The 18,051-nt window shown below is 32.2% G+C and overlaps 1 long non-coding RNA gene across 1 annotated transcript; it reads right to left on the bottom strand.

Annotated features, from left to right (window-relative positions):
* Positions 1-4,584: 4,584 nt before the first annotated feature.
* On the bottom strand, positions 4,585-5,684 carry LOC112744686 (uncharacterized). The gene is made up of 2 exons (XR_003172891.3): positions 5,545-5,684; positions 4,585-5,052 (listed from the first exon to the last, which is right to left on the bottom strand). It is a non-coding gene; the product is annotated as an uncharacterized lncRNA (long non-coding RNA).
* Positions 5,685-18,051: the final 12,367 nt, after the last annotated feature.

Raw genomic sequence — 18,051 nt, 5'->3', positions numbered from 1 at the left:
ACTTTCTTTTCTTTTTTATTAATAATAATAATAATAATAATAATAATAATAATAATAATAATAATAATAATTAAAATTCTTTTATTTATTTTCTTTTTTTAAAATATCTCATTATAATAAAAATTATTTAAAAAGTCTAATAAATTTTAAATTCAAAGTATCATAAAATTTAATTTAATTACTTAATTAAGGAACTCCAATTTATTTATATTTATATTTTTTAAAATTGTGAGTCGTTATATTGATTGTTGTTGCTGGTTGAGTATATAATAAAATGAATCTAACTAGCTATTCCAACTCTGCTAAAGAGTGATCTTCTATAAGCTTGACTACTTGTATATCTACGAGGATCCAGTCTATATAGTGGCAACCGAGTCTCGAGTACATATGTATGTATTACGTAATCATCCTTTCCAGCATCCGATAAACATTTTGCACTTTGATCCTGATGCACCATATTAATTTTTATTATCGTGGCTTCACCTAGACGTAACTCACCATCTTTTTTTCAAACGGATATGTACACCATCGTCCAACACAACCAGGAGATTTGGTAGTCCCTCAGCCTATACCAGCTGAGGAGTATGTTCCCGCAACTCAACCTAATGGGATCTTCCTTTCGAACTGATTGCATCACTTTCTTCGAAGGCGTAGTCAGGAGATCATTCGGGTCCTTCAGTAGAGGGATTAGAGCAAATGCCAGCGGATGGACCTGTACACGTGGATCAGTGCTGTGATAGTGGTACCTGAGATTTCTATGAGATCATAGAGATATCTGATGATGACAAAGAGAACCCTGAGGAGTATCTGGAGGTGGTGGAGATTTCGTCTTTTGACAGAGATGCTTGACTACAGACAGTTTGGGATTCGGTAGCTCATTTTGATGGCGCTTCAGCTTAGCTTCAGTAATTTGGATTTAGACTCTCACTTTTGGTTCGACCCACAGAGAGATTAGTATTTTGTTAGATTTGCTAGGCTAGTTCAAGTGCCAGACTAGGGGTTTCCTCTATGGGCGAGGCCGCAGAGTGTCAAATGTTTATATGTGTATATTTTGGACAAAGAATGTATTAACTGATTTCTTTTTTATGACGTCTCTGTATGTATATACATGATGTATATTATTGTGACTACTTTACTTATTCATGTACTTCTGTACTGTTGTGTGTATATGTTGAATTAGTTTTTCAGATCCTTTTAAATAAAGAAATAGTTTTTTTTTTTTAAATTGATTACGCGGTAGTAAGATTATAGGCTTACTTTTAAATAATAGTTATATCTAAAAAGTAAGTTAGTAATAGTGTAATACTCAGTTTCTGATATAATCATGCCGTATTGAAAATTGGGTCGTTACATTGTTTAGTGCTAATGCGTTAATTTTAGAACAATTGCCTTTTTTTTTAACCCTTCTGAATTTGAGAAAAGTAAGAAACTCAATTTTCAGAAGGATTTGTCATAGCTTTTACTTCTATGATATACATTGTCGCAATTTTTTGGAGCTTTGTTTTAAACTTAATTTTATTAATACAAGCTTATCCTGCACACCAATGTATTATGCTAAAATTTTGGGCATTTTTTTGCTGATTTAGTAAAAAGAGCAGCAGATAATACTGTAAAAATATATTCATATATCATATCAATATTATGGTTTACAATCTTAAGAACATTGGAGTAAATCTAATTGTGAGTTTTATAGTATTTTTAGTCACGTTTCTATTATAGCTACATGCAATAAGGAGGAGATTATATTTTTAAGGTGTTAGTTTTAACAAAGATAGCATGCTGTAAGTGTGTAAATATACATAACTGTAATTTACTAGGATAGCATACTATAAGTACCATTAGCTTCAGTGCTTAATCTTTTAAATTTAATAGCTTCAAATTGTATATTATTTATCCTATGTCATACCTAAACAATTATGAAAAAATATAAGTGTTAATTTCACAATTTTTTAAAAAAAAAAAGTCTAGTCTGATCTTTCTTCTCTCTTTGTTGTTCCTTTTTTATTTGTTTCTCTTTTTTTTTTTTTTGGTTTTTCACGATATTCCCCAATCTGACAGACCAAGAACTAATCCGCTGCGGTACTGAGCTCCATTTAAGGGTTTACCGATTTCTCCTCATTTTTTAATTAAGATACAATAAAGTCTAATTTAGTTTTACGAATCCAACTGGTTATTGAGAACAATCACCACATAATAGTAGTCCAAATTTTTTTATGTTGCAAAAATAGTTAGGAAGAAGACGTGAAACTTAAACAATGAACTAATAGAGGCCCAATAAGACATATTCGAACTTCTGGACCTATTTTCTGTCCAATACAAAAATGGTTAAAAGCCCAATGCATGATTAAAAAGAAGTGAATTTACTTTTCAGATGATTCATTCTTTTTAAAAAATGTATTTCGAGTTCAAAATTGGCCTATTGGATTGATGAAAATAGTTTTTATGATTATTTCCATTTTTTGTCTTTAGATTTTTATAGAAAAAAATTATACATTGTTTTTTAAATAAAACTTTAAAAACAAAAATACTAGGAATAGAATAGTCTAGAGTTTGACATCTTTTCATAAGTATAAATAGTCAAAATTAAACATTAAAATTATACTTATTATATATAGAAATTAACGACTTATAAATATTTGTCAACTGAAAATAGTAAAATAAAAGTTAGACACAGAATTCTAACTTAAATAATGGGAAGTTAAGGGTAATGAGACATAGCATCTAGGGGTGTTCAAATCCAAACCGATCTAAATTAAACCGCTCATTCAATCCAATTCAAACCAAAAACCGATTAAAACCGCACTAATTCGGATTTGATTGGATTCTATTTTTTGCAAACCGCTGGATTGGATCGGATTTCGAATCTACTTTTCATAACCAATCCAATCCAATCCAAACCGCACAATGTGCTATAATATTATTATTTTATTATTATATTTACAATTATATTTATAACATATTCAATTTGTTATACATTTTTCTATTATTCATGTATTATTATTATTTAATAAATATTTTATGTTTAAAATATTATTTATTTATTTATTTTAACTAACTTATAATTTTATTTCTATTGTTATGTTATCGTTGGCTATTTAAGATATGTTAAGACTTGTTATGTCATTGTTGATTATTTAAAATTTGATGTTAAGACTTGTTATATGTATCTAATTTTTTTATTTAAAAAACCGCAAATCCAAACCGATCCAAACTGCTTGTAATCGGATCGGATCGGATCGGATTTTCAAAAAAAGTTTATCCAATCCAAACCGCACCGCACATAAATTAAACGTTCGGATTGGATGACTTTTTCCCTTAAAACCGAACCAAACCGCACCGCGAACACCCCTATTAGCATCTATAAAAGACAGTGTTAATGCAAGTTAAAAGGATTTACCAATAACTAGGTTGTGGTGAAAATTCACATATAAATGAAAAATAAAAAAATAAAAATTACATTTTATAAAATTACTTATGAGAAACTTTTACCAATGAAAATATATTTTACATGTAATTACATTTTACAACATGTCGACGACTTCACTAATTTTATAAAATGGTAATTTGAGTGTTTTAGTGAAAAATAATCACTGCCTTTCCTAGTAATATATGTTGATAAATGGCATATATTTGGAGATATGTTATATTTTCAGAGAATTTCTTCATGTTTCTTCCATATAACGTCATGCAATGATCAGCTGTATTACATAAATAAGTATACTTATAATTATGTTAGTATTAAAATAAAAATAAAAAAACAAAATATATTTTTTGTTTTTAAAATTTGATAAAAATTTTAAAAATTTTCTTAAGTTTTATGTTGTTTTAATTTTGTCCCAAAATTTTTTGATTGCATGAAATATATACTTAACAGCTAATTTTTCAAAAAAAAAATTTACAGCTTTAGGTCATTTATTTATATCCAATCCTAATTTTCATAAAATTAGCAAATAAATTCTTGTTTGCTCTAATATATATTCACAACATACTGCTCTAATAAATAAATATGAATATAAATGGTTAAAATCAAGATTGTCAAATTGCATTATTAATTAAGAAAAAAATTAGTAAACTTCATGTATTTGTTACAACAGAAAACTACTAACAAAATTAATCTATGAAACTAATAAAAATCTTGAGTAGATTTAAAGTTGAAAAAAGATAAAATAAGAGTTAAATTATCATTAAATTTGTAGTTTTTATCATGTTTGATTATTATTTTAATTTAAGGATTAAGAAATTTTTACTTCTTTATCTTATCGAGTTCTTTATTTTAGAGGGACTTAATCTTATGTAATCTAGAACTAATAATTGATTTCTTAACAGTTGAACTCATAATATATAATACGCTTCATCATCGTCGAATTAAGTTATTGGTGCATAAATCTACATAAAGTAGTAGTGCTCATGGTTCACCAATTTAAAAATAATTTTTTTGAACAAATTTTAAGTAACTTTGAGCTAATATTATTGTAGATTAATTAAACAGAAAAAGCCAACGTGTTTCGTTTAGATCTTGTGATGTGTTCTATTTTTTTTTTAAATTCACCAAAAAAAACACATTAAAAACCATCACTATTCCCCTGAAAATGAAAGCTCATATATGCTTTAATTTATTTCACAAACACCGTTACAAACTGAAAAGTAACACGCTTACAGTACTAGCTAGCTAGTAACACAAAAACATAGATGGAAATTGGGATGGATGATATAGCTAGCATTATTACTCCTAGCTAGTAACACACATAATAATATAGGAAACATTTTAAGTACACTGAGAAATACTGGTACACCAATCATTTTAACTGTTGATTTCAATTAATATATATTATATATATTTTTTATAATTCAAATCAACGGTTAAAATAATTAGAGTACCTATATTTCTAGTACACTTGAAATGTTTCCAATAATATAAACATTACATACTACTCTCTATTTAGAGATGAGAAGGAGGACGACGAAGTGGAGGTGGAGTTTTTATATATCTTTGCGGATCACTTCCAACATGTGCTCCTTTTGTTCCTCTATATCCTCTCTCATCACTTTCATCTGCATGTAATAGTGATACATACATTCAGCTTGTCGTTCACAACTTTTTTATTTTGACATATTTATTTTTAGATTATATTATGTATATACCAAAATCAGTTATTAGTATAAAATATATGTTAGAATATACATACACATTAAAAATAAATTAAACTATACATGTATTTATATACAAATATATTGGTGATTAATTTTATTAGCTGATTTTCAGCTATAAATATTAGGAAAAAAAAGATGACAAATCATTTCATTCTATTTTTATGTCAGTACTGCATATTAGCCAATTAATTAGAAATTTTATCTTTTATAATTTTAAAAAAATTGATCTTCAGCGATATTATTTTTAGGAAAAAATTAAGGATTTATTAATTTTTTAAAACACAAAAAACTAATTCATTTTATATTCTAAACGAATCAAAGCGTAACTTATCAAATTTTTTTAAGAACTAATATGTATCATAATAAAAATTAACAAAGAGTACTCTATCTTACCTTTGATGAGTTGAACCTCTGGAACTGCTAAAGTAGTTGAAGAGAGTAGAGAGGCCATGGAAGCCAAAAGTAAGAATGCAATAAAAATGACCTTCATGCTGTGATCATATATCATTGTATCCCAAGGTGCTGTGTATTTATATTGCCCTTAAAATGTGTATGACGTATTTTTCAATTTAATGCTTGTTTGGTCTCATTAAGTTGTTTAAAAAATATCTTTTTTCAATAAAAAAAGATTTTTTTTTATTATTTTTTATCGTGTTTAGTAAATTTTTAATAATAAAAATAAAAGTACTAAAAAAATATAAAAAAAAATATTTTTTTAAAAAATTATAATTTACATTTTTTTAAAAGAATTTAAAAAAATTATATAATAAATAAATAAAAAAGTACTTTTATATTATTATACACAAATATAATTGATAAATAAAAAAAATTTTTTGCATGAGATATCCAAACATAAAATTATTTTTACTTTTATTTTTAAATAAAAAAATTTTTTTAGCGTATTTAATAAATTTCTAGTAATACAAGTAAAAGTATTAGAAAAGTAAAAAACACTTCTTTTTTGAGAAATTACAATTTATATCTTTTTTAAAAAAAATTATAAAAAACATATTTTCATGTAAAAAATAAACAAAAAATACTTTTATATTGTTATACTTAAACATAATTGATAAATAAAAAAATCTTTTTGCATTCTATATGCAAATATAAAATTACTTTTACTTTTCCATAAGATCTTTTAAAAAAAGATAACTCAAAAAAAAATCTTTATAATTATATGAAAATCAGCATTTAATAAATAATTATACTAATTGTTAATTATTTTAATTATCAATTATTCCAAATATACTAATTATCAACCATTCTAATTGACAATAATTATAATATAATTGTCAATCATACATAATTAGTATTTAAATAATATTTACGCTAATAGCTTTAATAACTAATTATTATAATTATATAAAAATTAGTATTTAATAAATAATTATATTAATTGTCAATTATTTTAATTATCAATAATAAAAATATAATTATCAATCATACATAATCAGTATTTATATGATGTAAAAAAAATGTAAAATATGATGTAAAAAAAATTAAAGCAACATAACTTTTTTATTAAAATAAATATATTTTTTGTTTATCTTTTTAGACATTTGTTTATTTTTTTAAGTCAAATTTTAATTGATATAAACTAATGTTAGTTAAGTGTACCAAAAAAAAATAACAATCAATAAAAAAATAAAATTTAAGTAAGAAAAATATGTTCTGAAAAGTTGAAATAAAATAATGACCTCAATTATGATCATTAAACATAATTTATCATATATATTTACTTTAAGATTTATACTTTGAAAACTTGGAGTATCAATATTTTGTATTTTTTATATTCTCAATTTTAGACTATCACAAATATTAATTGTTCTCTAATAATGATATTCCTTTTAAAAAAATAAACATAATTAAACGATTCTAAAAATATATAATAATTTCAAAAAAACAAAAAAGTATAATTACGTAAAATATAACATTTGCGTAATAACTGAAATTTAATTGCCAATATAAAAGTTATATAATATCATATCGTAATTAAATAAGTATTTAATCAAAGAATTTAATATTTATATAATATAAAATAAATTAAAATTTGAGCTTAACCATAATAAGTTCCCAAGTTTAAATATTTTTAAATCAAATTTTATTATTTTTTTATCATAGTAAATTATGCAATAAAAAAAATTCATAGGAGCATTATTGAGAATAAGAGAAATAAGATCATATTAATTATATTTATATAATAATCTAAAATTATAAAATTAAATATTCATCATATATATTAAAATAGAAAATAATCTATTCATAAATAAAAAAAAATTATTATTAAAAATTGAATATACAGATAAAAAAGTAAATTATAACTTGTAAAAATTATCTCTAAAATTTATTACGTAAATAATAAAAGTCATGTATCTATGTAAATTAAATTATATTAAACTGTAAGATATTTAAATATTTAATAAATAAATTAATTAATATAATTGATTTGATTTAATAATTTAAAAAATTAAATTTGGTATATACAAGACCAAAAGATGATTCTTATAACAAAAATATTAGGGCTCATATAACAAAAAATATATCTATAATAAATTATTTTCATTCCTTTTTATAGTGCATATTTTGGGTCAAATAAATGGCAAGAATTGAGAACATAAAAAGTATAGTAATTACCATAAAAATTGGAATGAAATGCGGGAGTATTTTGTGAAGCATGACCTTCAAGTGCAGAAAATACCAAATGCCTTACCATCAGAGTCTTCAATGCTTATTTGTTTTTTGTCTTTTCCCCATACATTAAGGAATTCACACACAACCACCCTATAAATGTGTCTTGCGTCTGCATTTTTGTAATTATTTGTTTGTGATGTGTCTGCCTCTTTGTAATTATGAAAATTCAATGGTGCTGGTTGTGAAAATACCATGTCATGCTGTCGATAGGTGTATAAGTGTATTAATGTATTTCAATGTTTATCTTTTCTCCGATTTAATTTTTTTTTTTGAATTAAAGGGAGTTCAACACAACAGGGTGGAGCATTAAAAGGAACTACAAGTTCATGAAGATATGAACTAAAACCAACTCCTACATATCTTATGAAACCAACCCCTCCTTGTTAACTTTGACTTGGGATCAACAACCAACAGTTTCACCTCCAATCCAATCCTCAGCATAAGCAAAAGACTTGTTTATAATTTTCAGCAATCTGGATGCTTTGTTTCGAAACAGTCTGCCATTCCTTTCTATCCAGATTGTCCAGACAACAGCAAAGAACCCAAGGAACCACCTCTTTCTCTCGACCTTCCATATTGCCATGTTTGTCCAGCTTTCGAAGTGGTCCTTTAGAGTACCGGGCGAGCACCAACTCCTACCAAACGCATGCAGCCAGGCACACCACACCTGCCAAGTGATATCACATCCAAGAAACAGATGGAATACAGTTTCATCAGACGTAGAACATAGTACACAAAGCCTGTCATTCTGGTCAAGAATCCGTAATCTACACAGACGATCCTTGGTGTTCACCCTTCCAACCAACACAAACCAAGACAAGAGCTCAATCCTTGGAGGGACGAATCCTTTCCATACGGCGCGCGTGAAGCTATAGCTAGTAATTTCATCCGGAAGAACTTCCGCCTGCAACGTCTGTACAAAGGAGTTCGTTGAATAAACACCTGTTTTATCCAATTTCCAAATCACAGTATCCTCTCTTTCAGTTGTAGGCTTGGCTAGTTGCAGGGTCTCATGAAGTTGTCTTACCAGATCCAGCTCCCACTGAAACAACTCCCGCCTCCATTGGAAGCTCCAGATCCATTCTAATCCATCCCAGAACCCACAATTCCCTACGACAGCGCCTTGAAGGGTAGAAATCGAGAAGAGCCTAGGAAACTTGTCTTTCAATGCCCCATTAGGCAACCAGCTATCCTCCCAGAATCTTATTGTTCTACCATTCCCAAGCTCCATAGACAACCCGCTTATCATTTTTTCCCTTAAGCGCGGCTCACAGACTTGTAGCTGACATATATCCTTCCAAGGACCTCCTCGTGTGGGTACCGGCTGATCTCGAATCATCACCTTAGGATCCATATTGGTGCAGGAGCAAACCACTTTCTTCCATAAGGGGCAGTCTTCTCTTGAGAATCTCCACCACCACTTGAACAGCAATGCTGTATTCCGAATAACTGCATCCCCAATTCCAAGGCCACCTGCCTTCTTCGGAGCCATAATTACCTCCCATTTTACAAGAGGCACTCCTTGCTTCTCCCCATCTGAACTCCACAAGAATTGTCTTTGTAGGGAGATTAACTTCTCTGCCACTAACTTTGGCATCTTATACAAGCTGAGGTAGTAAATAGGCAGGCTACTAAGAACCGATTTAATTAGGACCAGCTTACCCGCTTTGTCCAGAGTCTTCGCTTTCCACAAGCTTAGCTTCTCCTCTACCTTGTCAATCACCGGTTTCCAGGTCTTCACCCTTCTCGGATTTGCACCCAGGGGGATACCCAGATATCTGATCGGCAGAGTCGCCTCCGTACACCCCAATAACATACACATCCTCTGGACCCACACCCTCTCACAGTTCACCGGGATAATGTTGGACTTCTCAAAATTTATGCTTAGGCCAGACATCAGTTCAAAACACCGCAAAAGTCGCTGATAATTCCTGATGGTCGCCTCTTCAGGCGGGCAGAAGAGAATAGTATCGTCAGCAAACTGCAAGTGAGACAACTCAATGCTATCCTTCCCAACCAACAATGGAGAGATGCGTCCGTTTCTTACCGCCTGTCCAATCATCCTATGGAGAACATCCACAACTAGAACAAACAGAAAAGGAGACAGTGGGTCCCCTTGTCTCAACCCCCTCTCCATCCGAAATGGCGTCGAAGGTGACCCATTGATAAGTACCGACATAGAGGCCGAGCACACACATTCCCTGATCCATCCCCTCCACCTCTGACCAAACCCCATCTTCTGCAAAACAATATCCACAAAGGTCCACTTGACTCTATCATAAGCCTTATGGAAGTCCAACTTAATTATCACGGAGCTCTTTTTTCGTGTCTTCAACCAGTGTACAGTTTCACAGGCAATTAAAGCTCCATCATGAATTTTCCTACCCTTCACGAACGCGCTCTGTGTCTCACCTACCAGACCTGGCATTACCTTCCGCATTCTCCGGACCAGAACCTTCGATATGACCTTATAGACACAACCCACCATGCTAATCGACCTCAGATCCTTAATTTCTTTTGCACCAGTAAACTTCGGCGCCAGCGCCACCCAAGTGACATTTGACTCACTAGGTAATTTACCTGACTGGAAGAACCCTGTCACCGCTCCAGTGAATTCGCTTCCCAATTCTCCCCAGCACTTATTTATAAAGTTCATATTATATCCATCACTGCCTGGTGCCTTAGTTGACTCACAATCCCAAACTGCCTCCTTGATTTCTGCAGCTGTTGGCATCATCTCTAACTCCATTGCCTCTTCCTCAAGAATTTTCTTTACTAGCCCATCCCTAAACCCAATATTCGGCGAGGGCTCCTGATGGTATAAGTCCTTATAGAAGTCTCGGATAGCAATCTTAATCCTTGCTTGATTTCGTATCAATCTCCCATTAACCATTAAGGCATCAATTCTATTGGACCTTCTACGCAATGAGGCTATAGTGTGGAAGTAGCGTGTGTTTTTATCCATCTCCTTTACATGACGAGACCTTGACATCTGCTTTCAATGTAGTTCCTGGCGGATGTACCATTTCTTACAGCAACTCACAAGTGCTTTCCTCCTAGCTTCCACAGTCCCATCAGCCACTCCAGCGCCCGTCAAATCATCCACTTTCTTTAATTCATCCTCAAACTGTGTAATCCTTTTATCCATGTCCCCAAAGTTCTTTTTATGCCATCTGCTCAGTGGACTCGTCAAAGCCTTTAGCTTGTCCATGAACTGCCTGTCACCTAACGCCCTCCATTCCTCTTTTACCATCCGGAGATACCCATCGTGCGTGAACCAAGAATCTAAGCTTCGAAACGGTCTTGGCCCCCCTCTCACCTGTGAGGCCTCCATTATCAACGGACAATGGTCAGATAACCCTCTTGGGCCACCCCGCAACCGAGTTTCAGGAAACACTTCCAACCACTCCAAACTCACCAAAGCCCTATCAATGCGACTGCATGACTCCCCTCTGAACCAGGTAAACAATCGATCAGTGAGCTCCAAGTCCACTAACTCCATATCCTGGATCCAATCTTTAAACTCTACGGCAGACACCGGCAAGGAATTAATTCCTTTCCTATCCTCTAACTGAGTTATCTCATTGAAATCTCCCAGATAGCAAAAAGGTGCTTGACACAATCCATAAAGAAAGCTCAACTCTTCCCATGTATCAAGCTTGCCTCGCCTATCATGCGGGCCATAGACCAAACAAAAAGCACAGGAAAAGTTATTCCTAAGTAAAACACCCTCCACACACAACCACCTACTTCCTTTATAGCAGTTATTCATCTTAAATACCGTTTCATCCCACACCAATAACAGGCCCCCAGAAGCACCAATCGACCCCACATACTCCCATTTCACAGCACCAGCACCCCACAATTGCACTACATCATAGGTTGTCACAGCTTCTTTTTTTGTCTCTATCAATCCTAACATATTTATCCTAAATTTCCTCCGAAAGTTCTTTATCATACTCAATTTACCAACTCCCGCCAACCCCCTAATATTCCAGGAACTAAAAATCATTTTAAAACACTTACAGACACCTTTTTCTGATTTTTTGGTCTACTCCGCCGTGCCTTCTCCTTTTGCTTAGCCAGTCTTTTCTTCTCTGCAATTGCCTCATTCTGTGCCTGGAGTATTGCCATTATGTCGTCCTCCTCATCATACTGCACCGCTCCAGATTCCACAGCAAGCTTCCATGCTTCCTTGTTCTCCTGCATTTCAGCTTCCCTTTTATTATTCACGGTCGTTTCCTTCACATCCTCTCCCCCACCCTCATATGAGTCATCCCTCAAATTCACCGTGTTTGCCCCTGTATCGTCCGATGCAGAGTCTACCACCCCCATGGAGCTTCCTGTACCCTGAATCTCCCCACAACCCTCTCCCGTTGGCCAACTCCATATCTTTCCTGATCCACCCCCATTCAACGTTATTTCCACCCTTGGGTTACCCCGGAACATCCCATCCCCTCCCCAATGACCACACGCCACAACCTTTTGGTGTCCATCAGCCGGTTCACTACTCACCACCGTCAGTTCTGCGCCCCCTCCCGAGAGCACCATCAGCCCATCATCCATAGTCAAAGACCTCCTGACCCTCGCACCCCCATATCCACCCTCCCCATTCGGTTTCCGCCTTCCAACCTGTTCGAACCCCATCTCCACCTCCCGAGCCTTCCTACCCAACGAGCTAGGTAGCAGACCCCGCGGTGCCACCCCTGCCTCCCCTTCACCAGGCCGAGCCCGCGTCGAAGGCGAGTCCCCCGCCACCAGAACCCCTACCACGTCGAGCCCCTCGGTCACCACTGGCCTGCTCTCCGTACCACACTGATTCGGTTTTCGCGGGGAGACTCGAGGCGCGCCGTTCTCTGGACCACGTCCCACCCCGAGTTTGCCATCTCTGCCCAGATCCACACCGCTGGCAGCTCGAGAATGTTCCACAGCCATATGCCCTCCAACCCGACCCGACCGCAGGCACCCAATCCCCTTGTCATAATTCTGATCCAAGGGAAGCCCAGTAGTGTGGCCCAATCCCTTCCCACCTAATGTTTCAACAATTGGGCCTTGGGTGATGGAATCCACTCTAACTTCCCCCATTTTTTTAAACCCCAGTTGGGCCCCAATCCTACTATCCATCCTATCCGACCCAGCAACCTGCTCCCCTCCCTGCACCTCACTGATACACCCACCCACGTCCAGCACGGTATCATGTACTACCATATCCAGAGCACGATCAACCATTTCCATTCTAGGAGGAGTTTCCGCACACCTTGCCGTTACATTTTTCAAATTCAAAAAATTGTTACCCCATTCATCCAAAATCTCAGACTGAATTATCGTGCTATCCTCCTGTACCTCCTCCACCCTATACGGCAGGTCTACCACCTCAGCCGGAATGTCGCAGCCCACCAGCTTTCTAGGAGGGTGGCTACTGCCTGGCGGAATGGCACCATTCGCAGTACCTCGTTTCAAACCACCATGCAACATGCCCCCCAGAGCACCACGCCCATTCATCTCTGTCTCTGTAACATACACGTCGAATCCACACGACCCCACAATTAGTCGGAGCCCTTCAGAAATCGGATCAAATCTCCATGTATCAATCAGCACACTTCCAGCCCAGAACGATGTTACTGAGCGTGTATCATCATCAACCTCAATCACTTCCCCCCACTGAGCGCCGATTGCACAAAAAGTGGCTGCCGTCCAAGCATGCAACGGAACGCCATAACACTTAAGCCACACCCTCCTCCTATCGCACCGAATCTGTTCGTGCCATCGGCATACATGATGAAAGATTCCCTGAATTCTCCAATTTAATTATTTACATTAGTTTAATTAATTCCGTAATGAAAAATAATTGGGCCGCACATATAGATGTAGAAGTTGGACTTTTTCCTTTTTTGGTGGTAGAGGTGCAATGGTATTTGGGTTTAGGATGGATACGATGATCTTGAAGTTTATTGGTTGAAATCAATGGAGCCAAAACTGAGGGACCAAAAAAATTGGGTGGAAAATAATCTACCTTTTGAGAAAGGAAAAAAAAAGAAAAGAAAAGGAAAGTCCTTTTTGATATGTTTTTTTAGAATGGAACGTGGATTTATTGACGAAATAGAAAAAATGAAATTTGATTTCAAATTTGAGACTTAGAATAAGCTGGAATGCTATGGCAGGTGAAAAATTCTTTAAACCTTATGGTCCTGGCTTACTGATTTGAATATGTACCACAACTAGAATTTGTTACAATTTATTGCATGAACTTGGAGAAGTTGTTTTGTTATGGTTTGGGGAAATTAGATATAATTTTTTACGACGTGCATTAATATTGTTTGAGAGTAGAATTTAGGGTGGTTTGGCTTGTTTGAGTGAGCTTCTAAAAAAAATATTTTTTTGAGTTATTCTTTTTTAAAAGATATTATAAAAAAATAAAAGTAATTTTATATTTGTATATCTCATACAAAAAATATTTCTATCTATTAATTATGTTTGGGTATAATAATATAAAAATATTTTTTTATTTATTTATTATGTTAAAAATATTTTTATTTAAAAAATAATATTTTTAAAAAAAATATAAATTATAACTTTTCAAAAAATATTTTTTTATTTTTTCAGTATTTTTTATTTTTACTATTAAAAATTTACTAAATACACAAAAAATAAAACCAACAACCAACCTCAGCTAGGATTAGAACCCAAATGCAAAGTTGTATAAAGCAGATAGCTATGCCATCTGTGCTGGCATTTTCTTTATAATTAACTCCTATCAATAACTAAATAAAATTAAAACAGATTTTATAACAAACTGCTATTTTTTTGTCAAGTGTACACTGTCATTTATTTCACTTAGTTTTTGGATAAATTCCAATATCAAATTTTATTTTAAAGTCTAAATTGACCAATTATAAATAAAAAAAATGCTAACCTAACTATTAAAATGTCTAAGTCAGAACTATTGAAAGCCCAACTCACAAAAAAACAAATATTTATAAGGAAAAGTATAGGTAGACAATGAAAATACTAAATAATGTGAACAATGGATATATCGGATGTTCATTTCACTAGGTGTGCGGATGGTTATTCTAATATTAAGATTTAAGTGGGTAATTTAAAGGTGTAGTATATTTTTATTTGATTGCTGGTTGTTCATGTTGTTTAAAAAAGTTATTGGTTACCTAAATGCTAGGTAACCAATAACTTTCTTGAACAACATAAACAACCACCAATCAAATAAAAACACACTACATCTTTAAATTACTCACCTAAATCTTAAAAGAATTAAAATTGGCGCACCTGATTATCATTGAAAGCCATTGGTGCAACAAAGCAATGAACAAGAGAGGAAGAGAGAGGAAGAGAAGGATGGAATGAATGAAAGGCTTCTATTTATGATTCGGTTCTTGTGTGAACAACTTAATAACAATAACACAGGATTTACAAGTTTCGTTCTGATTTTTATGTGAAATGAAAGCCAATAAGCCAGTGTTTTATAGGCCAAAAAGGTACCTAAACCGCTAAGATTAATGTGCTAATGTTTGATGAGAACTTTTTATTAGAGATAATTTAGTATATTATTTCTCACATAAAGCTTTTTTTTTTTAGTATTAATGGTCATAATTTTTATTTAAGTTAATTAGGATTAGTAGTAGTATATGTTAATTAGACTATTTTTTTTATTTAATAATAAAAAGTCACGTATAATTATTTTTTTATAAAGTTATTATTTAAAAATTATATTTAATTAATATATTTATTTAAATTATTATTTAATTAAATTACTATCAATTTTAGTGAAAAAGTAAAATTGGCTTACTAAAGGATAAGATTCTCTCAACTGTCAATTAATAGTATATTCTTATTTATAGAAGTGTGTATTTCAATACTAATGTGATGGAATTTTGTTGAAAAAAAAAATTCTGAAAGTGTATTATTCTCGAGCTCGATCTAACGTAAGATCCAATTTTATGCATTCCTTGCTTAGCTTGTTTTCACTTTTGAGATTCCTAAACATTTGTCTCTTAGGTTATCACGTGGATTTAGACAAGTTAGTACTATAAGCTACACACTACTATATAACTACCTTGTTATTATTATGACAAGGGCAAGCCACTTGTACCTTGTGCTTTAGATAAGAAAATTTTATTATTATAACTCGTGAAAAAGGACAAAAATTATATATATATATAATTTTTTAAATAAATAATTTAAATATTTATTGATATATGTAATTTAGCATGTTTATCTATTTACATTTTATTAGATATCTCATTTACAGTATAAACGAATTAATTATATACGTATCTCGTTTATAGTGTGATACGAGAACTTGACGTACACCATATATCTCGTTTATTGTGTAAACGATATATACTTGTTCTGGGAGTTACTTCAAATAGTGATATATGGACCTGAACGTGAGGTCTAGACTTCGTCTAGGGCCGCGTCCAACTTATGTTGGAGTCGAAGTGTCGCTGTCCGAGTTTTTTGTGAGAAGGTAAAAGATGATACTTGTAACTCAAGAGTTTAAACAAATTTTTAATAAATTGGACTCTAAATATACCTGTGTCAGTGTATTTATAAGTATCAAATTAACAAAAAAATAAAAAAGGCCGAGATAAATCAAAGCTTAGAGGCAAAATCTTATTAGAGAAAATATTGCAGCATGAAGCTTTTGAATAACATAACTAGCTCACTGGTATGTTATTATTGAAAATTCTCATCAAATCATGGCTAAGAGTGTTAACCTTTTTTTTTTTGGTCATACACACATATTCACTTACGGACATTACAATTATAAATAACAACTCAGTTGGTGCGGAGTATCAAATTATTGCCAGTACCGTCACAAAATAATTAGTTATTTTTTGGTGACTCAAAATAATTAGTTATTTGTGTAAAATTCTTTTAGTAAGTAGAGACAGTAGAGTTATTATGATTGCTGCATAATCAAATTCTTTTAGGACTTGAGAGTTATTATGATTGCTGCATAATCTAGTTAAAAGCGTGGCTATATGTGTTAGATATGACTACGTTTTTAAAGTGTGTCTATAATAAAATATAGCTACGCTTTTAAAGCGAGATAATAGCGAGACATATGGTTACGCTTTTAAAGTTTGACAATAGATTGAGATATAGCTACATTTTTTAAAGCGTGGCTCTTGATATATATTGTATATTATGGCTACTTTTTTAAAGCATGCCAATTGAAAGAGATATAACTATGTTTTTAAAGCGTACCTATAGCAAAACTTACAGCTGTGCTTTTAAAGTGTAATTGTTGATGACTACTATATAATATGGCCACTCTTTTAAAGTGCAGCTATAAATTAGTTTAATAACCTATTATTCTTTTTTAAAGAATAAACTTTACAAAATTTATAGATAATTTTAAAATATAAAAAATAATTAATAATTTTAAATCAACTAATTTTTATTTCATAAATACGTGTCAATAGCGTTCTTTTCTGGTAGTGTAACTAACAGCTAGGTGCAGTGGCAATATCAATTGGCCCGTTATAACTAAATTAATTAGTGCACGAGTCCGGTTAATATTATCAACATACATGACAAAATCAAAACATGATTATATAATGTAATAGAAAATAGAAGTAGTTAAGATCACTGTTCATTTGATTGTAAAGCTTCCTTCGTCATATTAAAGCAAAAGTAATGCATCCTCATCCTCATACATACATAAACAAGCAATAATAAGAAATAAAGAAACGTCTCAAAATAGATATGATGTGTTTTTATATTGTGTATGCATTAAATTAATTTATAAGATTGAATTTGATACGTAATTCTACTTTGATACAAAAGCCACGTTTCATTAAAAATATGAATTAAATTAATACAGAGTATAAATTAAAATGAGTCATTCAAATATTTCTCGCATGTAAGGACAAAGATAAAGACATAGAGCATGATGTATACTATGAGTAAATGTGGAATAGAAGGTGAGACATGCATTGCTATCAATTCAATGTGACTGGCAGCTAGGATTTGGCTATCAAAGTGACCATTCAAAGAAGGCAACTACTCAAATGAAGATGCTAAAAACATCTTTTTATAAAGATTCTTGTGTTAAAAGTGTACTTTGTTTGTTTAGTCACATTTTAAAAAAAATAACACTTTTGTAACACATCAAAATCAAACCATACATTTTATCATCTAATGGTAAAAAAGAAGCATCTTTATATGAAGATAATAATAAAATCTTCA

Source organism: Arachis hypogaea, chromosome 14 (assembly GCF_003086295.3).
Source record: "Arachis hypogaea cultivar Tifrunner chromosome 14, arahy.Tifrunner.gnm2.J5K5, whole genome shotgun sequence".
Lineage (NCBI taxonomy): Eukaryota > Viridiplantae > Streptophyta > Magnoliopsida > Fabales > Fabaceae > Arachis > Arachis hypogaea.
Note: the sequence above shows the minus strand (reverse complement) of the source record. Positions and strands in the feature narration are given on the sequence as shown.